General features: G+C 39.9%; 1 protein-coding gene across 4 annotated transcripts in view; it reads right to left on the reverse strand.

Moving 5' to 3' along the window:
• Positions 1–12242, reverse strand: part of MET (MET proto-oncogene, receptor tyrosine kinase) — a 128252-nt gene extending 116010 nt beyond the window's left edge. For all 4 annotated transcript variants that reach the window (XM_027102126.1, XM_027102125.1, XM_027102124.1 and 1 more), the window contains exon 1: positions 11988–12242. The gene's annotated coding sequence lies outside the window, so the exon portion shown is untranslated. The remainder of the gene's footprint in view (positions 1–11987) is intronic.
• Positions 12243–27764: the final 15522 nt, after the last annotated feature.

Below are 27764 nucleotides of genomic sequence, written 5' to 3' on the forward strand. Positions count from 1 at the left end.
TCTTACCTGGATTATTACAACAGCTTCTTACCTGGTCTTCCCTCTCCATTCTTGTCCCTGATCATCCATTCCCCAACGTAACAGAGATATCTTTTTAAAAAGACAATCTGATTATGTTATTTTTATGTTTAAAGACAGTTCAACTCCTTAGCACAGCTTAAAAGCCATGCATGATTTGGCTTCTGCCTAATTCTCCAGCCTTGCCACTTGCCATCTCCTCCCTAGAAATCTAGGCTCCAGCCACCCTGTCCTTCTTTGAGTTGTTGAAGCAAGCCATGTGTTCTTCCACTCTGGGTTTCAACACATAGATCCCTCTTCATGGAACACCTCTGCCCTCACCTTCACCTGGTTAACTCTTACTCTCTCTTCAAGTCTCATCTTAGGGAACATTTCTTCTAGGAAGCCTTCTCCAATGCTTCTCTTGCCCTCTAGGAAGGGTTTAGGAACCCTCCCATGTGCTCATACATCAAACCTGCCTCCGCCTTATCTAGACTTTATAATGTTGTGTTGTAATTTACTTATTCATACTTCCCACTAGACTATAAGCTCCATCTTTAGTCCCTGGCATACTGCCATTACATGGCACTTGGTAAGAATTTGTTGAAGAATAGATAATGGAATGAATTAATAAATGAAAGAATGATCCTGAATAAAAACTCTGGCAGTATGGATATAACAGAAAGAAAGGACTAGATTAGAAATTTATGTGACAATGATACAACATCAATACTGACCATTGAGGAGACTGAGAAATCAAAGATGGCTAAAAAATGTCTACCTTGGGTATAATAAACAAAAGTAAGGAAAGTAGGCAGAGAAGAGTTTTGGGCAAAAATAATAGTTCAGTTAATAACTGAGTGTCTGTTGGTCATTCAAGTGGCAGTGTCTTTAAGGTGACTAACAACATGGGCACAGTGATTTAGAGAGAAGAGGGAGTTAGAGATAGCAATTGGTGAACCATTGGTCCATTAGTGTATTTGAAGTCATGGAGGTAAATGAGATCACCCATGGGCATGTTCAGTAAGAGAAAGGAGGGATTCAGATGGAACCCTAAAGACCAGAATCTAAACTTTATATCTAAAGGCTGAAGGAAAGGTTTGAGTGGTATTTCAGAAGCTTGAGAAATTTCAAGAATGGAAAAGCAAGATATATAGTGTCAAATCTCATAGAGGGGTCAAGTGGGATAACAGAAGTGTCTGTCAGATTTGGCAATGAGGTTTCCAGTCATTAGAGTGAGGATATTTTCTTGGGAGTGGGGAAGAGACTGCTTGAGTTGAATAAGTTAAAGAATGAATGATAGTAGAAAAAATGAGATAGTGATCTTCAAGAATTCTTTATTTAAAGGATAAGGCAGAAATAGCAGTGAATACTTAAGGTAACTGTATATTAAGGATCTTCTCAGGGTGTGTGTTTCTTTCTAGAAGCAGCAAGTTGAGTAAGGGCTGAATGAAAAAAGGCGATGGAGATTTTAAAGATGAGAGGGATTGGTAGGGAAGGTGGGATAGATGGAGCAAGGTATTGGGAGATGTGGGGAAGAATGGGATCAAAACCATAGGCTGAAAAGACCATTTCATCATTTGACAGAGAAGCAAGGAAGTAATAACGGGTGACATAGAAACTATTCAGGCTTCTGTTTGCTCTCTAATCTATGAGGGAAGATACTACACTGAGAAGAAGGGGAGCCAATGAGATTCAAGAGCTTGAGGGAATAGTGGAAGTTTGTAATCATTGTGGTGGGAAAGGGTAAAAATGAGACTAGAGACAAGTAAACAGATTTGCTGGTAAGAGAAGCAGGTGCTATGAATTGGCCAAAATGGGCAATGACCAAAACAAGAATAAAGTTCTCTTGAGATAATACTCATCCTAATGCACAATGCTCATTTTCATTGAGTATCTAAACAGTCAGCATGGCAGATTTGGGGATTAAATGGTCCCATAATCATAACCTCTGTAGTGAATTCTTTGTAATGTTTATTAATTCATCAGATCTATGAACGTTTATTAAGAGGAAATGCCAGCATTTGATTATTTTTATTTCAAAACCATTATTATTGAAATCTGTAAGGAATAACTTCAGGGAAAAGAAAAACATATTGAAACAGATACTCTGTTCTCTTTTCAATAAGACCAACAGTCTAAAGATGTTAAAGAAATGAATCAGATATAATAATTATCTAAGTCTGAAAATTAAAACCCATTTAGGAATTGTGAGGGAGCCTTGATCCTAAATACAAGTCTTGTTATTCATTTAGAATCTTTAATAACATTTGGAAAGCAATTAATCAAGTTATGACATAGATTCAAGAGCTGTCGCCTTTCATTGTCATTAATGAAACTGGGGATTTATCTGCACTTTTCTGGTGATTTAAAGAACAACTTTTTGGTAAGCTATTTGAAGACTATAAGAATGTTTAAAGTCATTGGACCTTGACGTACAAATTTCAATGAACAATCCAAATGTGTGTTAGTGAGACTGAAATAAAATTTAGAAGTATCTTAATTTTGACATGACAGAAAGTGAATTTTAAGAAGTCCAAAATGCATATTCATTTCTGTTAGGAGAAAGCTTTCTTCTGTCAACAACCTTTGCTTTGATTGCTTCTTTATAAAATTCAATAGAACTTAAAATATTTTACTGTACACTTATACTCTCAGTTAAAAAAAAACAGCTAGGGTAATATTTTAGGTCCAAAGTTTCACACAGGCCCTGAATGATTCTATTTGTCTGCTGTCTTTATCTTAACTAGAGAGTGGTCAGGCCACGAGCTCAGTTTGGACAGTGTGCCCTTCAGCAGGAGCTGGAGGGATTCTGCCTGAATGTGAGGCCAGAATCAGATGACAGCTGCTCACCTAAGACTCTCAGAGTAGCAAAAAGACAGGAAGTGAAGGCAGGCCCTGATATAAGCTTTCCTTAACTCTTTAGACTACTGTATAAGTTTAGAACATGAGAAGTACAATTCTTACGCACACTAAAGCATGAACTCTGTACAATCAAGACCCAAAGAAATGGTCTCAAGATAATATCCCCAAGAAAAGCTAATATACATACACTGCAGATGATATCCCAATGGAAAATAATTATCGATATAGTTTTAAGGGCCATAACTTTTGATCCCAACAGTAACAAATGGATTATAATGCCCTGATATGCTAGAAAATTTTAGTCATGAAAATGGTATAAAACATTTGTAACCTGGGTTTTTCTTTTTTTGCGGTACGCGGGCCTCTCACTGCCGTGGCCTCTCCCGTTGCGGAGCCCAGGCTCCGGACGCGCAAGCCCAGCGGCCACGGCCCACGGGCCCAGCCGCTCCGCGGCATGTGGGATCCTCCCGGACAGAGGCACGAACCCACGTCCCCTGCATCGGCAGGCGGACTCTCAACCACTGCGCCACCAGGGAAGCCCTGCGTTTTTCTTTTAATACTGTGATTCCTTCTGAGAACACGGAATTTCATTTACAGTGTTTTTGAGTAGCTAAAAGAGTGCATAGGACATGCCTCTGACACTCAGAATAGAAGTCCCTCTTTTTCTGCTACATATTCCTGCTATTCTTACTGGTAGCTAAGGGTAGGATAGACTAAGAGGGCTGATTTAGAAATGGGTAGATGATAGCCTAGTTTCTCCCAGAATCAAACCACCTGTGACAGAGTTGGAGGAGGCTTCGACTTTGCTTATCATGTGCCTACCATTTTCCTGTGAGCTTTCCCTTGATTCCCCACTCAGTTTTGACCAGCCTTTTTCCTATTTGGAAGGTGGCAGCCTGATTCCTAATGGGACACTCTCTTCATGACTTGCAATGCACCCAAATCCATGACCCTTAAGCGTATCCACCCACCTCTCCATTCCTTTAACCTTGCTGACCCATTACCCTGGCAAAACCTGCAGGTCTTCTCCTTCATTATCTACTTCCTATATTTGTAGCATGAGAGTTATCAGAAAAATGTCTTAAATTGAATTACATTTTGCCAAATGTACAAATACATTGGAATACTCTGTACATTTTCCAAATGTACAGAGGCATTTGACTGCTCATTTATCAAGTTGTGAGACCTTTTAATTAGAGTTTAAAAAATTCTCTAAATGTAAATGTGTACAAACACATGGATATATAATTATTACTGATGGTTTGGTCAACCACTGAAATTGAAATTAAGCATGTGAAAACTACATAAATAAGTTACTCCTTATACAGTGCTATCTACAATTAAATTTCAAAACAAGTTTTAATAATAATATATGTATTCAGCAGCAAACTTTCAGATTCACCTAAGAAAACCTCCATTTCAAGACCATAATAGCACAATTTTCCTTTTTGTTCCCACCAACATATAAAAAATTGAAAAATTCTGGCACCTCAGTGTCATAAAGAAACAACACACTTTTGATCAGGAAAGGTTTTCTGGGGACAAAATGTGATGAGTTGTTAGAAATTCACAACATGATATCAAGGAAAATGTCAATGACCATGCCTTCTATGCCTTCTAAATACTACTTTCTTTCTTTTAGAGAGGAGTTGCTGTCTCCATAGCCTTCAGTACTCTAATCATGTGGATTTCAATTGCACTTAAAGCTACATATTTATTTCAAGTCTATATGGGAAGTCTAGTTACCACAAAATACACACTCACAAACAGGAAATCTAACTACAGTAAGAAGGTGTTTTTTTTCCCCCCACACAATAGAGTTCAAAGATGTGTCATCTATGTAATTTGGAGCAAAACCCAACACCACTATTATTGTTGAGTACCTCTCTCTCCCCTCCTATATTATGGCAACTTATGATTATATCATTATGTTTTCCAAGCCTGTTTGAACTTGCTGCTCTTGCTTATAGATACAAATGACCTGCCCTTTTCTGTGCAAAGCTTTCAATCAGTAAGCATGTCAAGGTGGGAGGAAGGATGGCAGGAACAGTAAAAGGGAAAAAAAAATCAATTTTTAGAAAGCATATGGTAACAACTGAATATTTAATCAAATTAGTCTAGAAATTCCTTCCTATTTTCAGCACTGTTTGCAAGGCTGTTGTGTCATGGTACAGAATGAATTTCAATAAATGTCATATATTTAGTTAGATGGCTTATTTTTAAAATTTGTTGAACCAGGTCACTGACTCAGAATAAATCTCATTCCAAGACATGACAGATGGATACTGATACTGAATAAAAAGATTGACATTAGCTGGAAGGTTCTGGGCAGAAGAAGAAGTCATTCATTTAACATTTAACAAAATATTTACTGAGTACCTACTGTGTGCCAGGATAAAATGATAAACATTTGGACTTTATATTATAATAGAAAGAGGAGTTGTTCCAAAATAATTTCCTTGGGGTTAATAAGGATTACAATGGAATACCAATAGTGAGCAAGGTCCTTAAAAGTACTTACATTTTTCACATTGCATCAGAAAAATGCATTAGTACTCATTCAAACATCCATTTTGTTATGGTTGCAGGATTTTAGACCTAACTCAGATTTTTGAAGATGCTGTTTACTAACCCTTAACAAAAACCAACTTCCTATTTTTCTGGAACAAAAGGGGTCTTACATGGTTTCAAAGATTTCTTAGACATCAAAGAGCTTAGAGAGACATACAGTTTATGGGTAATGATTTAGGATTTAGTGAATCAAAAACACATGGATTAAATTTCCTTTAAAAGACCCCTAGGTTTAAATTTTAAGAGGTAAAATGTTGGTCTAAACACACATTAGTCCCCAAAAAGCCAAAATTTATTTTTAAAGATAGTTTGAGCTGTCTTATGGACCTAAAACTTGGCTGGGTTTTACTTTCCCACATGATTAGGCCTCAAAGGAGACAACCTGCCTTCTGCTCAACAAATTTACTCCACCTCTCTCATTTGTGAAGACTACATTACTTCAAAGGTCTCTAGCTCTGAATGCTCTTCTTGATATTTTCAATAAAATATTAAAAACTAGAAACAACCCATGGTCTTATCAAACAACTGGAGTACATTTTAATTCCTCCAAGTCAATTATGTTTTTTTTTAACATACAACTTTAAAATTGGACCTGAGATTCTAGGTGCTAGGTTCAGATTTCCAGCTATCAGAGAACAAGAGATAATTTGAAAACAGGAAAAGGCCACTGATCTTAATATGTGCACTGTTTCATGACATATTATTATATTTGCATTTAAAATAGTAGGAAGAAATACAGTACATGATCTTCCGTTCTAACACAATGGCTTTCCGGAAGGCCGCTAGCCTGGGTATTTCACCGAGTTTTTAGGATTAAAGGAAACAAGTTAGTGCACAACCTGTGAGCTTTTATTCCTTTGGAAAAATAGACTGCAACACTGATCTAATGGCTTTTAAAGGGTACTCAAAACCAACACAGTGCACGTTTTGAATTTCAGTGGTGGAGGAATAACAAGTGGTGAAGTCCAGGCAGCTCTTAGAAATCAAAACAAAACAGAGAAAGCACCAGCATTCTAAACGGAGAGTTTATTCTGAATGAGAACCTGGAAATGAAATAGGAAATCTACATATAAAGTTATGATGAATTTAGATTTCAGGAAATTATTGCTGCAGTTTAAGAATGAAATGACTACATTACTCTTATAGTTTAGAAATATACAGAGTTTGATAGAACGTATGTGGGTTGATGGGTTTAGGAAAATAAGTATGTGCCGATAGATGATGAATTTTCCAGTGAGGAAAAAAGGCTGAGAACTCTACAAGATAAAATACTTTTCAGAAGCAGTCCTGGGGCTTTTGGGCTGTGCCTGATGCTGAATTAAACAGCACCTGCGGGTGAAACAGGGGACCACTTGGCAGGTATAGTTGTGGCCAAGACTGTAAATCTGGCCTGCAAATATTTTGTCTCTCTAGCTCAAACAATTTTAAAGATGCTGAGTCAACATGCTAAAATTGAGAGATTTCTAGCTTCTGAAAAGCTGAAAGACACCACCACATGGGCCCGTGCCACTCACTGAGCCTCACGGCAACTCTGATGATGCCAAGCAGTGGCTGCTCCCCCTTAGGTAGGACTTTTTCTGAGCAGGTTTTTGGTCCCAGTTTTTGGTTAGTTTTACTCATTTAGGTTACCTGTTTGCAAATCTTCATACAGGATATAGACAAGGCATAGGGGGAAGAAAGAAAAGAAGAAGAAAATCCAACACAGTGGTTTAACACTGGAAAGGGAAAAGGAAGGAGAGAGAGAGAAGGCAAGAAAGAAGTACACAGCAGACAGAAGCTGTAAACCATCAGCAATTGTCTCCTTTGCCGTCTCCAGATTTATACTATGAAAGCGATCTGTGACAAAGCCATGGGTATTAGTCTCAACAAATTCCACTGGGTCAGGGTCATTGTGTAGAAAATAAGAAGGAAAATTGTCTGAATGGAGCAATTTCCCTGATCAAGGATGGGGTGTGGGGATGGGACCAGGTAAATGCAAGAAAATTCCATGGTTCTTTTCTTTCATTGCCCTCAAACCAAGGGATGTGGGCCTCGCCTTCATCTTCACCTTAGAGACTGTAATGAAGTATGGCAGGCACTGTCCAGGTACTTCCCATAAAAGACCAGGGACTCCACGTACAGTTGTGCAGGCTGTGCATTGCACAATTCCAGAGATAAAATATGAGAATGACACTCCCAAGGAATGCGAAGGAGAAGCTCTGCCTTATTCTTTCATCTCCTTCAGGTTCTAGCTCAAAGGCCACCTTTGAATTAAGGCCTTTTCTGACCCCACTACTGAATTTTTCAGTCACCAGCCCATTATTCCCTCTTAGCCTTGACAGTCCGTACTCCTCTTTCCACTTTATGCTTCCTGATAGCTCTCATTACTTCACATACATCTTATTTACGTGCTTTTATTTACTGTTTGCCTTCCTCATTATAGAACAGAGCATCATAAGGCCAGAGACTTTTTTTTTTTTTTTTTTTTTTTGCGGTACGCGGGCCTCTCACGGCTGTGGCCTCTCCCGTTGCGGAGCACAGGCTCCGGACACGCAGGCTCAGCGGCCATGGCTCACGGGCCCAACCGCTCCGCGGCATGTGGGATCTTCCTGGACCGGGGCACGAACCCGTGTCCCCAGAATCGGCAGGCGGACTCTCAACCACTGCGCCACCAGGGAAGCCCAAGGCCAGAGACTTTTGTCTGTTTTATTCTCTGCTGCATTGCCAGAGTCTAGAATCACGCCTAGTAGGTGCATAACAAATTACCCTGAATGCCTAAATCCTTAGTCACATTCTTAGAGTACAGGAACCTGGCTTTCACTAGAACCTGTGATTCTCTGACCATTTTTCATAATTGCTTGGGCCAGATTTCCTAATAATCCTTTGTTATATTAGAATAAATACATTTCAAATCCTATGGACCATTATATAATCTATATGGCTCATAAACTTTTATATAATTTCTATTTGCCCTATAGCTACATAATTTATCATAGAAATTTAAAACAACAGGAGTAACCTGTATACTTGCACAAATTTATACAATCACAGGAGAAACATGTATACTTGGGTATGCAATTAGCCAGTTCATTTTTTTTTTTTAATTTCACTGTACTCACACCTCCTGTTACAAATGCCACACGAGTGATTTTTCTCTCAATTATATTTTACAGCTTATAAAAACACATTCTTCATTTTGTCCCTTGAAAAGCAAAGTAGTCAGATTTTACTGGATGTTTTTATTGAAACAAATCCCAAGGGGAATATACTAAACTGTTAAACACAGCTGAAGAGATATCTGAGAATGCGCTTTCTGATAGAAGGGTAGATTACAAAATTACTCACAGCTCTTAATCTGATAATAGGAGAATGCCCCACACATATGAATGGAGCTTTTTCTTGGTATGCTTTACTACAAAAAGAGAAAGGGAGAAAAAGAGAACTGGAGAAACAGAAGGTGAGAAAAACTCCGGAGACTAGAAATGTTACAGTCATCATTTATCACTAACCTAAGGATCCCAATGTACGCCTCAGTGCAAAATGCTTCAAAGAGTTAAACTTCCTTGATGGCTGGGCAGAGGCTGTGGTGCTGTTGAGACAGCATGGGGGCTAGGCTCATGCACAGGTTCCCTGTCTATAACATGGGGAGGTTAAGATAGTGAAACCAGCCTTGCCTATTCTGTAAGGTTGTTGCAGTATCAGAAAGATGATATACTCAGAAGCAGCTTCAAAATTTTAAGAGTTAAGTTCCAATCTTTTGATTTAAAAAAAATTTCTATTATTTAATAGCAAGTGGGATGGTGTCCAAGGCTGTCACTCTTTTGTAACAATTACGGACCTTGATTCCATTTTGCACGAGATTTATTTATCTGAATATCTAATTCTTCAAAGGCAGATATTTCGCTTCTTCCTTTCTAAAAATGTTCCTCTAGTACCAGACACATATGATGTTTAACCTACAGTTCTTAGCTATTTTTGCTGAAGCAAATGTGGGCCTGGCAGCAACTCTGTTAAGAACAGGGAATCAAAGTGATCCTGAATTGACATTAGTTAGTACATCTATCATTTATTACTAAGAGGTGACTATTTGTTTTGCACTGAGCAAAGCCCATGAAGAAACTCTGCCCTGAGGGCTCAGAGTCAAAGACACCAGTTTCAACATACACCAGTGAGGTAAACTCCCTGGCACTTGAGTTTCTGCATATTTTCTCCCCTTAAGGTAGCACAATTAGGAAATTCAGTATCCCATGAACAAACATAGCAGCTCAAGAAAAATATTGGGGATGATGAGAAAGGAAAGCGTAGATGATTCTGGTGAGACTAATGACAGTGAAGAAAACATGAAATTAGAGGGAAGAAATGGGGGCACAGAAAGCTTGGAAGCAGCTCTGACCAAACCAAGGGGAAGAGATGAGGGGGAAGGGGGCAGAGAGATGGGAGGTGCTCTGAATTTGTAGGGAACTGTTACTCAACATGGGTGTGTCACTATAGGCACTAGTGCAGCCACTTAGAGAAAGGTGTGTGTCCTGAGAGAATGTTAGCCCTTTTGAATTATTCACTTTGTTTTGAGATGACCACATTTGAGAAAAAGTTTATTTGAGGCTATCATATAGACGTGCAAAAGGAAAATCAGACTAATGCTATTTTGGACTATTTATTTTCTTTTTTAACCAACAGCTAAGGAAATTGATTTTTGAAATGTATTTCTTAGTCTAATTCTCCTTGGAACAAATTTTAAAGAATTTCAAGATTATAGTGGGTCATAGTCTTAAAAGGGATTTATAAGATAAGCGTTTTTCTGCTGCTTAGAAAAGTGTCATTTTTCTTTTATCATAGGTTTAAAAGTCATGAAAATATTAGTTACGAACTTTCATACTAACTGGCTATGGTTAATCTTATACATCTTTATCATTCAGATAAACCTCAACCACTAATTCTGAAGTCATGGAAAGTACATCTAATGTAAACCTCTACTGTGATGTATTAAGAGTAAAGCAATCTTTGAAAAACCAGTAGTCAGCAGATCATCTTCTAAATGCCATAAATTCCATTATGTTAAAATCAAAATATATTTAGGTTAATAACTATAGGTTTATGCACTGTTAAGTTTGAAACCTGAACAGAATTTTTAAAACACCAGTAAATTTTATAGGCAATCAGCCACATTTTTGGTACTACAAAAATTTCTTATGAGTGATGTAAATTTTACTTGTATTATTCAGCAACTCAAAAAGAATGAACACTGAATACACCACAGACTTGCAGTCTACAATTGGAACCAAAGCACCTCACTTTCTGTTCCATTATGGAAGTTTACATGTTAAAACAAAGCCCAATAAGCTTGGAGCTAGAAAGAAAAACTATGTACCTGTAAATAATCCAAGCACCACTTACAGTTTACATAAAAGCACAATTTATGTCCTAGAGGCACAGAGAAACGTGATGTACATCATTTTCAGATCATCTTCATGCAGAAAAAATTCATTAGTCAGCTATAATAGTTTAGCTGTAAAGGAAAATGTTTTTCTGAATCCATTTGCATGGCAATGTGCATGTGTCTGCCTGATGGAAATGACAAAATAAACCTCCACCCAACTCTACAAAATGTGAACAGTGTTCTTAAAATTCAGGAGAGGGTCCAGATAGTCTATATTCTCTCCAACGTCAGTTTTTACAATCCTCTCATATTCACCGACCGTCTTAACTTGGCAATTAAAGTATCCTGATTACTTTGCCTAAGAGAGTTGACAATATTTCATTCTGCCCCAGGACTCCTTTACACATAAAACTGTGATAAGGTAAAACACACTGGGCAGAACTATTCATGCATGAGCCACAGGAACTCTCTCCAACTGCCAAATTAGTAAATGGCTCTTTTAAAACATAAAAGGTATGAAATGGGAAACAGTACTTTGGAGTAAATTCTGCATTTTAGATAGTCTGTGAAAATTCTTTCGTTCGTGCTTTAATTATTGGGTCAGTAACAGTCGTAGCCAGATTGCCCGACCTCTGGTTCTAATCTATTTCACCTAATAAGACAGATGTCCTCCACAGAGCCCCAGCAGAGAGATAAGGTAAGATTGAAAACGATAGGTCACAACAAGCCCTGTGTATTTGCCAGAAATTAAGAATTCAGACCCTCACAGAAACACCTGCCCCTTGGAAGGGGCCCCACGTAATACAGATATAAAGCAAGGATGGGAACAAGGAAACTGCTGGCTCGAAGCTTGCTGGCCACATCACCCTCCGTCAGGGTGACCGGATCACTTTTGAGTCAGATCACAGCCTTGAAACTTGCTGGGCCATAACAGTCATACACCATCGCCCACCCCTGCGCCCCTCTCCTGAGTCACACAGGTGGCTGTCAGAAGCAACCCCCTAAAACGAAAAGCCCCATTCTAGTTTCGACCTCGCCCCTGGGGCCACAGCTCTTTAGTTTCTGAAGCCCCTAAACTCTCGCCCACCTCCCGGGTCTTGCCCTCTGGAACAGCAGTAAGGTCTCTTAGGGGAACAAAGAGCAGAAGGGCAGGGGCGAAAGACGCGGTGCAGGATACGAAAGGGGCTGTAGTTTTTACCTTGCGGCGCCCAGGAACCGGCGGAGGAGACGTCAACCGGACAGGGATCAACCGCGTAAGGACCACCCGCGCGCTCCGCGCCTCCCTGCCTCTTCTCAGCAAGTCAGCTGTCGCCCCGCATCTCGCTCGCGCCCTCCGCTGGGCTTCGCATCTGGTCACAAAGCGCTGTGGGCGCCAGGGGCGGCGAGAGCCTCCGGGTCACCTGTGGCCGGGCCCAGCCGAACGCCCCGTCCTCCCGCCGGCCGTGCTCCCTCCGCCCCTTCCCACCCGCGTTCCCTCCGCCCCTTCCCACCCGCGCGCTGCCCGGGCCGTGACTCAGCCGGGCATCGGCGCGCGCGGCCCGCGGCGGCCCGGGCGCGTCCAGCCGGGAGGAACGGCCAGGAGACCCGACTCGTGCTCTCGTCCGCCCGCCCCTGCACGTGTCCGTCTGTCTCGTGCGCTGTCCGTCCACCTCGTCCACGGGTCCAAGGACCGCTGAGGTGGGGACTGGCAACAACACCCTGAGGGGGAAATCGGCCCCCGCCCTTCCTGCCGCCCGCGCGCCGCGCCGGGCCCCGCGGGGGTCGCGTTTCCTCCGCCCCTCCCCCGCCCACAAGGTGAAACTTTCTAGGTGGAGTAGAAGTTTTCTCGCCCTGGCCGCGCGCACTCTCTCCCCACCAGCTCGGGCAGTTTGAACTTAGCACAGCGGGAGATAAGCGGGACCGAGTCTCCCCCTCCTGGTGCCCGTGCAGCCAGCGGCCCTGGCGCACCGAGAGTACTAGGCGCGCACACGGCGCCCCTCCCCCCCCCCGCCCCGGCGCGCTGCCGGCGCGAAAAGCGCGAGGCTCTGCTGTGAGGACCCTCTCCCGCGTCTCGTCTCGGTTAGCAGCCGGGCGCTGACGCGGGGACGCGGAGATTTGGCCACCACACAAACAAGGAATTCATTGTCAGGGATGGAGGTAGGAGTGGATGGACGAATTGTCCCAATGATTTAATTATGCAGCGATTATCCCCGACTGTAATAACTGAGATTTCTGGAAGGAGAAACAACACAGGAGTTTAACCCTGAGGAAACTTGCTGTTTTAACTTTCTCCCCCCCCTCCCCCGTTCATAGCAGGAAACAGGCTGATTAAATAACAAACAGCAGTGAGGAAGCACAAGTGCACAAAAGTTTAATTCTTGAATGTTGAAATCTTATGATATTAAAAAAGGTTGGGGGTTTGGTGGATTAATGTGCGTTAGGGTAGCTTTTAATATCTCACGTGTCTGAATATAAAAATTGGCATTAACCTTCAAGAGGAAATAAAACGCAGGTAACAAGCTCAGAGGAACAGCCTCTCCTGTGAGGACTTAGCTCTCCTTTCCTACTCTCTCAAGGGCTGGTCAGATAATGGCGGCTGTTAGTGAGAGTCAAGGGGCGAAACAACATTTACTATGTGGATTCGGGAATGACCACAGAATGAAAAACAGAAAGTATAGTTAGGATAGTTACCGTTTTCCTGAGAGCTTCTTATCTGCCATGAACTACACAGAGCACTATCAACCCTCAAAAGTGATTACCTCATAAGTCCCCAGTTTTGTGGAAAAAGAAAGTTCTCGTTACATAATACTAGAGCCCTGCATGAATCCATTTCTAGATGAGGAAACTGAGTGCCTAAGAGTTCCTAAGAGGGTCACACAACTGGTTAGTAAAAGAGGAGTGATTAGAACCCAGCTATCAAATCCCAGCCAGGTGTTCTTCACACTGCGCCAAGAGGCTACAGGCTAGCAAGTTTGCATAAACAACCCAGTCCTACTGAAGACTTCCTCATATCACCTGACACAATTTAACAAGGACTACTTCACATTAAAATGCAAATTTACTGGTTGAAGGGCACTGGTCCTATTTTATGGACAGATCCGTTATATATTTGGGTTCAGGACCAACTTTAAATAAAAGGTGAATAAACTAATGAATTTAGACAGACAGACAGACAGACACACACACACACACACACACACACACACACACACCTAGCCATAGCTGTCCAAATGAATTAGAGTGTTGTTTCTATTTTTTCTGTTTCCTGGTTTCCATAGCAATATGTTAACTGGATTTTTAGATTGCATTATGTAGTTGCTGTAACAGGTTTTCTGAGTTTGTGTGCTAAGATAAAAATATAAAAGAAAAAAATTACAATTAAAGTGGTAGACCCAGCAAAGCCAATGCAAACTGGAAAATAAAATAGCTTATAAATCCACATAACCTATTCTGTATTTTCAGCCCTGAAGTTTCCTACTTTCTAGTTACTGACAAATTTCAATTCAGTTTTGAAACTGGATTAAAAATTGTCTTTTTGATTTATTAACCATAAATAAGGAGAAAACATTTAATAAAAATAACGTAACTAAGAATAACGTAACTAAAAAGTATCTGAGTGTGTGAAAATCAAATAGTTTTTACACACTACTAGATAGGTTTCCCTTTCAGGAAAAGGGTTAGAAGTATGATTTCACATGTTTGGTTTTGGATAGAAGCAGATACTTTAAAAAAGCAATAGGAATTCTACAATTCCATTTCGGTTTTGTGGCAAACTCTAATTGTTGCTGTTTAACTTTCCTTGGGTCCATGGCATGGGTGACATGCTGTATGATGAAGTTCTGTTGGTATTTTCTGAAAGAAACCAAACCCTTGTGGCTGACGCTCTTGGCTGGCTAGGCCAGCACCTGTTCCTAACTAGATATTCCCTTGCTTCCCTCCACTCTTAGGGCTGGAAAGGAGAAATACTTGCTTTCCCAGACTCCTTTGCAGTCAGACATGGCCATGTAACGGCACTCTGGCAGTGAGATTAAGCTGAAGTCTGTTTTCTGATTAAAGGGATGTAATAAACTTGTGCCACTCCTTCCCACTTCTTGCTTTCTTGATTTTATGTGTAATATCCGGCAGAGAGCTAGCTAGCTTGTGACCTTGAGGAGAGAAGTTGGCTCTGACACTGCTGAGCGGTAGCACCAATGCCAGTAGACACCTGCTTCCAGATTTCTTGTTTTGTGGAAAAAATACTCATTCCAGACACTGTAAGGCAGGGTTTCTGTCACCTGGGGCCAGCAGCCTTCAAAGCTGATGTACCTCTCAAATGGGAAGCAAGACATCTCCAAGACTAAGTCTAGCACAGTAGTTAAGAGTGTGGGTTTTAGAACGAGACAGCCTGGATTTCAATCCCAGTTCTGCTGCTTGCTAGCTATGTAACTGTAGGTCAGTGGCTTAAAGTCTCTGTGCCATATCTGCAAAATGGGGAAAATAATAGTGTTATTGTGAGGATGAAATGAGAAGCTATAAGTGAAGCGCATGAAATAGTGTCTGGTAAAATATAAGTGCTCAAAGGCATGAGTTATTATTTTCCATGTATTTGTGAATAACACATAGTGCTAAACTATAAAGAGGATCCCATCTCTTAACCCTGAGGTAGGCCTAATGGTAGCAATGGTCAAGAGGGAGAGGAACAGCTGCTCTAAATCTGCTCTAAACATGCCACATCCTTTCTGCTCTCCCTTCAACAGATACCAATTCGGATCTTTGATGGCACTCTTTAAGTTCATTCACATGGCACTGTTTTTGAAACAAAAATGAAAGCAACCTTCTTAGAACAGCGGCTTCTTGCTGGCAACCTGTGGAAGGCAGGGCCCACAGACATGCACAGGCCCATAGAATGCTTTTTAAAAGTTTGAGTTGTGTAGACAGAGGATATGTTCTGCAGTTTGCTGTTGTCTTCCCAGTGGTTTGCCATTGTTCTCCCATCTTCTCTTGTAATGCATCCAGCCTACCTCTGATCTTGAGGTCACTTTCTTAGGCATTAGGATTTGTGTCCCCTCTCTTATTTATTCTTGGATTCTCTTTGCTCTCCTCCCTTCCCCGGCCCCAATGCCCCTATTACTGTGCTTATGGAAAATGTGTCTCCAAAATGACAAGAAGAGTTCAGGTGATAGTTCCTCAGGTCACCTCTGTTGGCAAATACAGTTTGGGGATATAGGACTCCTCTTACCTTTTTAGAGATACATCATGCAAGTTAGAATATTGAAGATTCTGGAAATTCACATGGAAAAACAACAACAGAACAAAAAAACCCCCAAAACATGCTTTTTTTCCTCTTAACATCTTCAGTAGCAATTTTCTATAAAATTAGTTCAATAGGTAACGTATTTTGGGAAACCTTGCCTTAAAGAATGGATATACCAGCTACAAAGGGTTAGAAGAGGGCACTTTCAGTATGAACTGCTTTTATGTTGATTTATATTGGTCATTTGTTTGTGGCTGGGCTCTCTAAAAATAAAACATGCAATGTTAAGTTATCTAAAAATATAAGTAAGCATATTCAATATTGAGGACAAGTACAAGACTGCTAGGCTCTTGAAGTTACAAGTATCACGATTTTAATCGGAAGGTCTAGGAGACTGGAGGCAGAGAAATTGAAAATAAATTACCATCTCCAACAGGGTGCTGCAATTTTGTTAGTGATTTGGTTCATTTTCACATCTGGCTTATTGCCTCTTTCCCCAAATCAGGCAAAGGTATAACATACTTCGCTCTCATTTATTAAATGTCTTCTATGTATCAGTCATGTCTTTGAGTTCTACTTAGGTCCTCATAACAAAAAACTCCAGCATGGGTGTTATCCTTCCCAGTTTATGTCCAGGGAAATGAAGCTCAGAGAGATCATGTAACTTATCCAGGGTCACACAACAGGCCTAAGTCTGTCTCTTTCTAGAACTCTGCACTTCCCCTTGCAGCCATTATAAACTGTCCATGGTCCTATGGTGAATGATGCAGTTCTTAACGTGGGGCAGGATAACTTAAGGCTTCCTTTAATTTTCCCTTCTTTTCCATCCACAAAGTCAGTCACAACCTAAGACACGGCCACCCCTCTTCTTGACCCTTGGGGACTGGATGTTGCCATGCAGAATAAAGGTGCTGACACCACCTGCATTGTTGGTCTATAAAACACTACACAGGTTGGATCATGGGTCCTAGGCAGTCTGGATGGCCTACGTGGTGGACTATGGGTGCATAGGGCCAAGACCTCCCACTGTGAAAAGGAACAGGAATACCCTCTCTCCAATGTCTCTGTTTTCACAACTCCTGAGCTCTCCTTTGGGGACCTGGGGAATGTGAGAGAGAAAGGGAAGCACCAGATGACAGAGAGCCAGGAGTCCTAAGAGAGGGTCTTTGGAGAGTCTCTTATCTTTTCAGAAGATGAGAAATAAAGACCAAAACTTGCAGAAAGTCCCAGAAGTCTGCCCTCATAATTCTTTCTATCAATACTTTCCTCCCTGAAACTGTATTAATTTTTTTTTTCTTTCTCTTTTTCTCTCCTCACCTTTCTTCTCCTCTCCTCTCCTCTTCTTTTCTGTTTTTTACCTTGTGGTAAATTGGTAAAAGCATTTTGGGAAAGAAAACAGGAAAAAAATCTTTTATTTTTATACAGCGTAGTACAGCATTATTTCCCAACTATCTTATCCATTTCATCTGTTAATCTAAATGGTTTGGCACTAATACAAATGGATTAACCCATCTTGTGAAATAATGCACTAAAAAAAGTGTTTCCTTCATTGATCAACTTTTCTTTATGAATAGCCCTTTACAAATGTGTATGTGTGTTTGTGTAATTACTGCAATTCTAGGCTTTACCATTAACTTGATGAGGGCTTTGGCGCTTAACCCTTGTGGATCAGTTTCTTCAGCTATAAAAACAGTTCCAAAGTCTGATGAAAATGACTTAAAAAAATTAAGTATCAACTAAAATTTTACTGAAACCAGTAAGTTTGGAGCAAATATAGCAAACAATTTACTAATTGTATTATATATAAGGGGACATTATATTAGAAAGAAAGTACTCCAGTGTGTGGTTCTTATTAACTACTGCCTTGTTCAAATATGATAAAATTCTTTTTTCTATTCCAATGACTGACTGATTTAATGACTCAAGGATAATATATTTAGTGAATCCAAAAGTAACTTTGGTGATTTAGAAAAGGCTACAATATTTAACAGTTTAAGCAGGAATATCTAGGTTTTAGTGACATTGAAAAATGATAGAATGTTTGAAAGGTTTAATTAGAGTAACTGTAACTATTACACATAACTAATGTATTCTGATTTATAACAAAGATGGTTCCAACACTTTTGCACTGGCCAGATTTTTACCTTTTGTTTAACAACCTCAGAGTCTAAGCATAATTACTATTAGTGTATGTACGTGGAAGGAAAGGCACTAACTCTGGATTAACCTTGGTTTGCCAACAAAGAATTAAAAAAATGAGAGCACAGACAAATGGTGACCAGTCAGAGGTCATGTTCAGAAAGTCAGTGGTGATGCAAACTGCTTCAACCTTGCAGTTTTTTGGTCTATTATAAACATTCATGCCTTTACTTACTTTGAAAAACAAAATCCAACCAAACTGCCCCCAAAAGGCAATTGCAAGCTAACCTCTAGACAGAACAGTCAGAACTAATAAAATCATCTGCAAACATTCTGCTTGTGTTGAAGGAACTTTCAAGGAGTGTGTAACCTGAATTAGAAAAGACATCTTTTAAAGCTTTCCCTGAAGTGTCTGGGCCATCTGTTTTGGCCCAAGCTCCCCATGTTAGAGCTGTTATCAAGTACTGTTGGCTCTCCCATTGCTACTGTTAACAAATGGATTTGTCACCCCAAAGTTAAGAAAAACCAGATGTTTCCTTTGTTGTTCTATATTCCGATGGCAGGTCAAGAGGCTGTTTAAACAGCACCAGTGAAATTGAGATTTAGAAATTGAGATCTTATTAATCTGGTCAGTGAGGTCATATGATTTAGGGCTGTTTCAAGATTTAGACTGAATTTCAATATTTGGCCATCCACATATACTGGATTACTTCCAAATTAATTAGTTCTTTATAAATATAAACCTGTATTTTATGGGAATCATAATTTGTATGCAAGAAGTTATAAATATGGAATAAAATATTTAAACATGTCAGGTTTTGTAATCCATCAACTAAATTTCTAACCAAATGTTTATTGAGCCCCTGCAATGTGCCAGGGAAGTGTTAGTGTCTGGGGCTACAAAGATGAATGAGATGTGGTCCTTAACACTGAGGGGCTCATAGTCTAGCACAGAAAACCGGCATGTAAATTAGCAGACCTGATACAATGTGGCAAGTGCTAAATACTGTTAGGAGAGTGTTATGGACTAACTGTGGAGATCAGGGGGAGGTGAGGAAACATGGAAGACGCTGCAAGGGAGGCCACATTTGAGCCACATATGAAAGGATGAGCAGGAGTTTGCCAGGTGACTGTATTTACAGGGTGATGGAGGTGAGGAAGTGAATCCTTAGCAGAGGGAGCAGGCACACAGGCTTAAAATAATTATATATTCAGCATTCTGCAAGTAGTTCAGAATAGTTGGGAGCACAGTGTGTTTGGGACAAGGGCAGGAAACGAGGCTAAATAAATAGGTGAGGATCAGAATATGAGGCATCTTATATACCACACCAAGAAAGAAAATCTGTATGGTAGGTGATAAGGAGCCACTAAAATATTTTAAGTAAAATAATTAGAATTTTACATTTTAGACAGACCACTCTGGCTTAATTTAGGGTTTGGAGCAGGGTGAGTTGAAGGCAGGGTGGCAAGAGGGAAAACTATTTCTTTAATGCAGGGGAGCAATGATGTAAGTTTGATGTAAGGCAGAGACTCTTGGGTGCAGGACAGAGAGGAAGGTTTGATAGATGCCTTGGGTGTGGGACACACAGGACCACGTAGAAATAATAGAAATTGAGCGATATTCAGAAAGGTTGCTTTTTATTTGTTTATTTTTTGTTATTTAATGAAAATCTGGGACACGATGACACTTTCATTTTGGACTTGTTGAGTTTGAGTGTTTATATGTCCCTGCACAATGAGTTGTTGGAGGTCTGGTAGTTAAGTCAAAATACCAATGTGCCAGATTGTTCTATTGTCTACTTGGTTATTCTGGTAACTACGTTTCTCAGACTCTCCTTCTCCATGTAATTCCAGATTGGAGTTGGCCTAAAGGTAAAAACTGTGTGAGTTCTGGGACGTGGAAGAGAAGCAGCGGTCATTATATTCTGAAGGTTATCGTCAGACCCAGGGGTGCTGCTGGGTGCCAGTTTGTTCTTGCTCTTCCCGCCTTCCTGATGCTGGCCTTGCCCATCAAAAGTGACCTCAGGCCTCCACCGGACGCTTGGCTGACAACTCAGAGAGGTGGCAGCTATGAAGGGCCAGCAACCTTCCATAGCCTTCGTGGTCTCGTCCCAAGAGTAGGATGTACTGGCTCCCTGCAAGCTCTGACACGTTCGTGACATTTTTTCTGCTCCTTCAACTACATTTTTTGGATCTTTATCTTCCCAGCTCTTCCCACAATCGTGTAAGTACTAATTCCTATTATAAATTCCTTCTTCCGTATCACTCATAGTGGTTCTGCTTCCCAGACTGAATCTTTTTAAAGCTGCAACCAAAGTGTATTTTGCAACAGAACTCCTTGTAAAAAGCACTACATTTAATACCTGAAACTTACCGTTTGAAGTTGTTTTGATTTTGAGAGTTTGTTTTTTTCCTGACTTCTCGATAGTGATCACTGGTGCAGAATGATGATCTTACTGTGTCTAAATAGGAGAAATTGTCAGGATAACTAAGAGGAATTTCAAGAAAATTCAGCATTTCGTTCTTTTGCTTTTAAAAGAAATCATCATCATTATTATTTGTATGTGAACATTTTAATACAATCTAGTGCTCTAGAACTGTCTGGACCAAAGAGAGCCAGGCATGAAGATCTCAGGTGCCTTGGAGACAGGGAGGGAGGACCAAGGCAGATTGTGGCAGGAAAAGAGGTTTTCTTCCTGCTGGCAAGTGGAGCCATTCTTGGGGTGAAGTGTGTGGCATGTAAGTTCTTGTTGGAAGAACAGCTGTGGAACAGAGGTCCTGATGCTATTGGCTCAATGAGGATCCCATCATGAGCAGCTCAACAACGGGAATGAGAGGAAGGGGCTGTCCAAAACTCTGGAATAAGCATTTGGGTTGCTCTTCTTAGACCACTCCTGCCCTGGGAAGAGGGTGGAGTTTAACTCCAAGGATGAAAACGAAGAGGTATTGACTTTGTTTTCAGTTATGGGAAATGAGAATTGATCTAGAAAGGTGTGTGCCCCGGTGAGTACTTTTTTCCCCCCTGCTTTTTTTGCCTTTCTCCAAAGCCAGCAAAGGAGAACATGGGTATCTTCTATTGCAAGAAGAGACTGGCAAAGGAGGCAGTGTCAACAGCCTTGTCAGCAAAGGCAGTGGTATTGGCATTATTTATTCCTCTGGTGGGAATGACCTTCCTTCTTTTATTTGCATGGCAAACTTTGACTCATCCTTCAAGGTCCAAACCTAATGTTGGAAGGCTTCCTTGACTGGCCCTCTCCCACTCCACCTTGTCCCACACCCTGGGCAGGCTGACAGGTTGCTTCATCTGTTTTCCAGGGGCACTTCATACTCCTAATTTAGCATATCTCACACTGTATTACAACTCATCTTTTTTGTTGACAGCATAACCGCATGATATATTAATTTATGTGATTTTTTTCTATCTTCTCCTTTATGGATCAGAAAGCAGTAATGCAAAGAAAATGAGAAAAGCTGTCAGTGGGGCCAGGGGGAGGTAGGAGGTTTTACATCTCTTAGACTGCTGTACATTCAGAAGGGGCTGCCTTGCTGCAAATACAACATGACCTGGCTTTGCATTTGCTTGGTTAGGCAAGACACCAGAAATAACACCCTTTTAATCCATTTGCCTAAAATCCTTGGTATCTCTGTATTTACAAAGTTTTAAAACTGCATAAGCAATTCTGGAAATTGGACTATGTCCTCTGCATGCTACTGTGCAGGCATGGCAGGCATTGGAGACTGTGCTCTGGGGGCAGAGCCTTCATATGCAACCTGCTTTATGGGTCTCATGACCCTTGACCCATGCCTTTCCCTTCTCTTGGGAAACGAATAGGATTTGTTAATTAATAATCTTTCCCTTCTCTTGGGAAACAAATGGGATTAGCAAATGGTGCCAATGTTGATTATTCTTAAGGAAGTCACACTGAGATGGGTGTCTCCTCCCCAAAGGACGTAGTTAGTATACGTACTGCACGAAGGGGGAGTCATACAATATGTGCAAATTCTTGGACAATTTTTGTCCAGATAACATGCTTGCTAGCTGTTTTCTATCAGATACTCGCAAGGTATCCACTACTTAGTGCTGAGGAGGCAAAAATGTTGGGAATTGGATGTGTCCATTAAACTTATCACAAATGAGGTAAAGTGTGTGACTAGAGGGTACAGTCTTGTGGGCCTGGGGAAGGAGAGTTGTGCCTGGATGTCACCCAGGACTCAGAGTACACCTGTCCCTTTGATGTACTTGTGATCATGCCCATGACCCCTGGCTGTGGGGTGGGGAGAAGCCCTCTTGCCACCTGAAGGCTAAGTGAGCCATGACTGCTAGGGTTCCTGTACTGCTCAGGCAGGTAAGACTCCATCAATCTGTGTTTGTCTCTTGCGGTCCTGAAATTACTTTCTCATTATAATGAAAAGAAGTGAAATGAAACCTGACCTAGGAAGAATCCCTAATTTTGGCAACATTCAAAAACATGTAGCGAGGGCTTGGCTTTTGAAGGACAGCACAATCCTTCTGAAAAGGTGCTAATACAAAATTTGCTGAAAAGTCTTTCATGGTTATATGATTCAAGTCCCATGGGGCTTGTCTGGGACTTGGTCACTGGGGTGAAGTAACTTAAACAGAAGTCCTCATGAGGAATTGGGCACAGCATAAGGTGCTGCAGGTCAGATAGCTCAAATAAAAGATTTACTTATTTACCTGTGATGGCCATGGTAATGTAGCCAGAGTATCTGAATTAAAGTTGAAAGGGGAAAGACAAAGGTAAAAATTAAGAGGCAGTTCTTTGTGTCAGGACTAAGGGATGAAGCAAGGGCACATCCTAGGCATGAGCCAAGAGGGCAGCAGTGGGATGACTGGCATTTCCATTACCTCTCACCTGTTTCCTAGGTCCTCTGTTTTCCTCTTTCTTGGTTTACTCTTTCATTTTTGGTGCAACACTTCCTCCTGTACCCTCCTGAAAAAGGGTGCATGTGATTGGTGCATGTGGTATGGTGACATGTGATTGGTAACCCCAGATTGGTGGTTACCAGAGGGACAGAGGGTTGAGGGGTGGGTGAAATGGGTGAAGCAAGTCAATTATATGGTGATGTATGGTAACTAGACCTTTGGTGGTGATCACTTTGTAGTGTATATAGATGTTGAGTTATAATGTTGTGCTCTTGAAACTTATGTTAATACCAATTTTACCTCAATTAAAAAAAATTAAAGGGGAAGAAAGAGGATGCATGTGACGAGAATTTTTTGAGACCTTGCAAGTCTAGATATGTTTTTATTTTACCCTATTGCTTGATTGATAGCTTGTCTGGATATAGAAGTCTAGGTTGAAAGACAAGTGTCCATTATCTTCTAGCTTCATTCTTGTTCTTGAAAGTTTGATAATTTTTTACCTGATTTTTTTCTCCTCCTATTCGTTTTCTCTGCTCTCTCTTCTGGGACTCCAGAATTGAGATGTTAAACCTGTGGGATTTATCATATAATTTTTTTCATATGTATACAAAATATATATGTATATATGAAATAGATACCATGCCCCACATCTTGGCATCTTTGAGGATTAACAAAGAGGTCAGTGTGGACAAAGAAAAGTAAGTGAGGAAAACAGTCTCAAACATATTTATCTTAATTATTTTAAATAAGTCGAGGTCTTAATTTAGTAAATGATCTTTGACAAGAGAAGTAGAAAGAAAAAAATTTTTTGGTAAATATATTAAATTTTCTCTCTTGTACTGAATATTATCTGTTTCATCTTTAACTCTGAAAATTTGCTAGGGTAACTTGCTGGGTCACTTTGGATGAGTCACAACCTGTGCGTTTTCATTTCCCAGATAAAACAAGCAATTGGGTATGTGTAATCTTCTATATCACATTTGGCTTTAAAAGCTGAACTTGCATTGGGTTATCTCAATACTAATTAATAATTCTATTGAAAGAAGGGGCACAGAGAGGAAGTTAAACTTAAGTTGTTTAATACTGGTGCTCATTCAGCATCTCAGGAGAAGGGTTGGTTAGAAGAGACTCACACCTCTAAGGTTCATTTTTATTTTTTTAATTTATTTATTTTTTATTTTATTTATTTATTTATTTAACATCTTTATTGGAGTATAATTGCTTTACAATGGTGTGTTAGTTTCTGCTTTATAACAAAGTGAATCAGTTATACATATACATATGTTCCCATACCTCTTCCCTCTTGCGTCTCCCTCCCTCCCACCCTCCCTATCCCACCCCTCTAGGTGGTCACAAAGCACCAAGCTGATCTCCCTGTGCTATGCGGCTGCTTCCTACTAGCTATCTATTTTATGTTTGGTAGTGTATATATGTCCATGCCACTCTCTCACTTTGTCACATTTTTAGATTCTAAAGTTCTTCTATATTCATTACATTCAAAGAGAAAAAGATCACAGATGCTACTCAGCCAATGTAGTTCTCATTCGAAGAATATAAATGAGGTTTTAATTTAGCTATGATCATTTTAAGTGCACAATTAATAAAACATTTGGAGCATTTAATGTACAATTATATGGCATAGCTCACTATCACAAGCATTGAATGAGTACTCTTTGTAATAAAAAGTGTATGGAAGAAGTTCTTAAAATCAAATCCAGTCTCAGGAGTTCGTACCCACACTTTTTTTTCTGGCTGTGCCATGAGACATGTGGGATCTTAGTTCCCTGGCCAGGGATCTAACTCTTGCCCCCTGCACTGGAAGCATGGAGTCTTAACCACTGGACCGCCAGGAAAGTCCCTGTACCAAACACTTTTAATGTACATATTGCAAGCTGAAAAGAAGAACAGTATTTACTCTGACCTCTCTTTCCAAATTTATATTCTATTACTTGGCTCTCTGCATTCTACTTTATACTACTCAGTATGTTTTGACTTTCATATGTCCTGGCTTTGTTTTTGTTACCTGGAATCCTTCCATCACTACTGTCCACCCTAAGACTCCAAGCACCAATATCTTACCCATCCATCAAGGCCCATATAAAGTATTTTCTTGCTTAAGCAACCTTTCCTGATTCTTCCAAGAAACTCAATTTTTTTCTCCTTTAAAGTTCATAGCACATTTTTTTTTTTTTTTTGCGGTACGCGGGCTTCTCACTGTTGTGGCCTCTCCCGTTGCGGAGCATAGGCTCCGGACGCGCAGGCTCAGCGGCCATGGCTCGCGGGACCAGCCGCTCCGCGGCATGTGGGATCTTCCCGGACCAGGGCACGAACCCATGTCCCCTGCATCAGCAGGCGGACTCTCAACCACTGCGCCACCAGGGAAGCCCCTAAAGTTCATAGCACATTGACTGTACTTTTCTAACGATACTTATGTTATTCTCCCTGGAAATGTACCTCCTTATCTTCCTTTTTCATTGTAAGCTTCTTGAGTGCAGAACCCATGTCTTGCTCTTCTCCATATCTTCTACTATACTCAGTAGAAGACTCTCAATAACTGTTGTTAAAATGAATTTCATATTACTCATATGTAGACAAAAGTCTATAGTTTTATTAAAAAACAAACCAACAAAAACTTTCTGATCTGTATTGGAAAACATGTATATGTATCCTTAAAAAGTGTTATATCCCTGGATAAAGCTATTTCCCATTCTATCATAAATTACTATCATCTTTTCTTTTCCACCTTTATTATTAGCAGAGACTTTCCATGTTTATCAGGTTTTGATGATGAGAATTCTTTTCCTTGGGTAAGTCATTAAAGTTAAATTTGATATTCCTTTGGAAAAGTACCCCCCACACCCCTGCAACCAAATAAAATAACCCATAAGTTTAAACTATTAGCTTTGAGATGGCTTTCGTTAGTTAGCTGGCTTAAAATTCTAATGTTTTGAGCGCGTCAGTCCACAGGAAAGGGTGAGCCAGGTGGAATGGAATCCCAGTTCCCTCTAGCCTAGCCAGGATAAATGTCCTAGGAGAAATTTTCCAAAAATTTGTTTTAAGTTTCTTGTGATTTGGAAAATGAGCAGCTTCAAAAGATCTTTCAGGATATTGTCCTATATCTAAACTTTGGATTGCCTTTATTCTAAGGGTTTAAAAAAATCTATTTAAGGAGCATTTTGGAAAGATCACTGACGAAAGTCTGAGCTAAAAGCCATTGGTTCATATATCATTAGTCTTCATGCTGTTTGTCATCAGTAAATCTTGTATTGGATACTTGTCCAGTCCTATAAAAATAAATAACACGCTTGCCTTTATTTCTATATTTTAACTTCCATTAAAGTGAGGCTTAGACCTCATTTTTTTTCGGACATAGATCAGATTACAAGAAGTAAGTGTAATGTTAAAGCTTTTATTTAGTGACTGAACTAACCTTATCTGCCTCTTTAAAGGACCACGGTTGTATTTCCTTATGTATTTGGAAAATTAGTTCAAACATACAAAATGCATATAATTAATTTCTCCAATGAATAACAGTTTTGGGATTTTAAGTATTGTCAAGATGTTTCATGTCATACTGAGAAGTTAGCTCTTTGGATAGTGTATTCACAGTATTTTACCATATTTTTATTATTTATTCATCACTATAACTCTAAGATAGGTCGAGGAAGTACACATAACATACATTCATATATAATTTGGTTATTTTATTCAGAGAAATCTGATATGTGCTCTCCTTTCCTGACACGTGAAATGAATAACTTTTTTTAACAGCTGTTCTTTTCAAATTTAATCTAGAAACAAATGGCATCAAGCTTCGTGCTAAAAGTCTATCTGATGAGAATCTTTCCAATTTTATTTTTATATTTAGATTTATAGATAGAAAATTAGATATCAGTCATTTAAATCGAAGGAGCATTTTCAAAATAAAGTGTTTCTTTTTGTGTTTGTTTCAGTAATGTGACTCTGCTTGAATTGAATATAGGGTAATAATCACTTGCCAGCCTAGAAGTAGCTAAATACTCAATTTTCAGATTAACATTAAGTTTATAGTACTGCCCATTTGATGTCATTACGAGGCTGAAACCACGTAAGCTCCATATTGCTTGATCGTAATGTTCATCTGGCTTCCTGCCATGTAAATGGATGTATTAATTCTCAGTTCTCAAGAGTGTTGTGAAGTTCAGTTAATTAATGTTTATAAAAGCTTCTTGAGATTGTCTGCTGAAAGATATTATGTGCATTAAAATTATATAAAAAGCAAACATGTAGAGCACTCTAGAAACTGTTGCTTACAGATGTAGAGAACAAATGTATGGACACCAAAGGGGGAAAGTGGCAGGGGGCAGGTGGAGGTGGTGGTGGTGGGATGAATTGGGAGATTGGAATTGATATATATACACTAATATATATAAAATAGATAACTATTAAGAACCTGCTGTATAAAAAATAAATAAAATTTAAATGATAAACAAATAAAATAGAAACTGTTGCTTAGCCAAGATGAAAGTGCCCTGAATATCTATTAGCCATGTCTGAATCAATGACTTCTGGTTTCTCTATTATAGTATTTCATGACTGGTACACAAAGATGACTTAAAGATGCATCATCTCATTTCATAATTAAGAATTCTTTATGAAATTTTGGTCAGAGAGGTTTAGGTAAAGCATTTGTCTGGAGTTCATTCAGGCAGAAAATTCAAATCACTGATCTCATATATAGTAAAATGTTAGCTGGAAGA

The sequence above is a fragment of the Aethalodelphis obliquidens genome, unplaced genomic scaffold, assembly GCF_003676395.1.
Source record: "Aethalodelphis obliquidens isolate GAN/ISIS:26980383/991018 unplaced genomic scaffold, ASM367639v1 scaffold5, whole genome shotgun sequence".
In the NCBI taxonomy this organism is placed as follows: domain Eukaryota; kingdom Metazoa; phylum Chordata; class Mammalia; order Artiodactyla; family Delphinidae; genus Aethalodelphis; species Aethalodelphis obliquidens.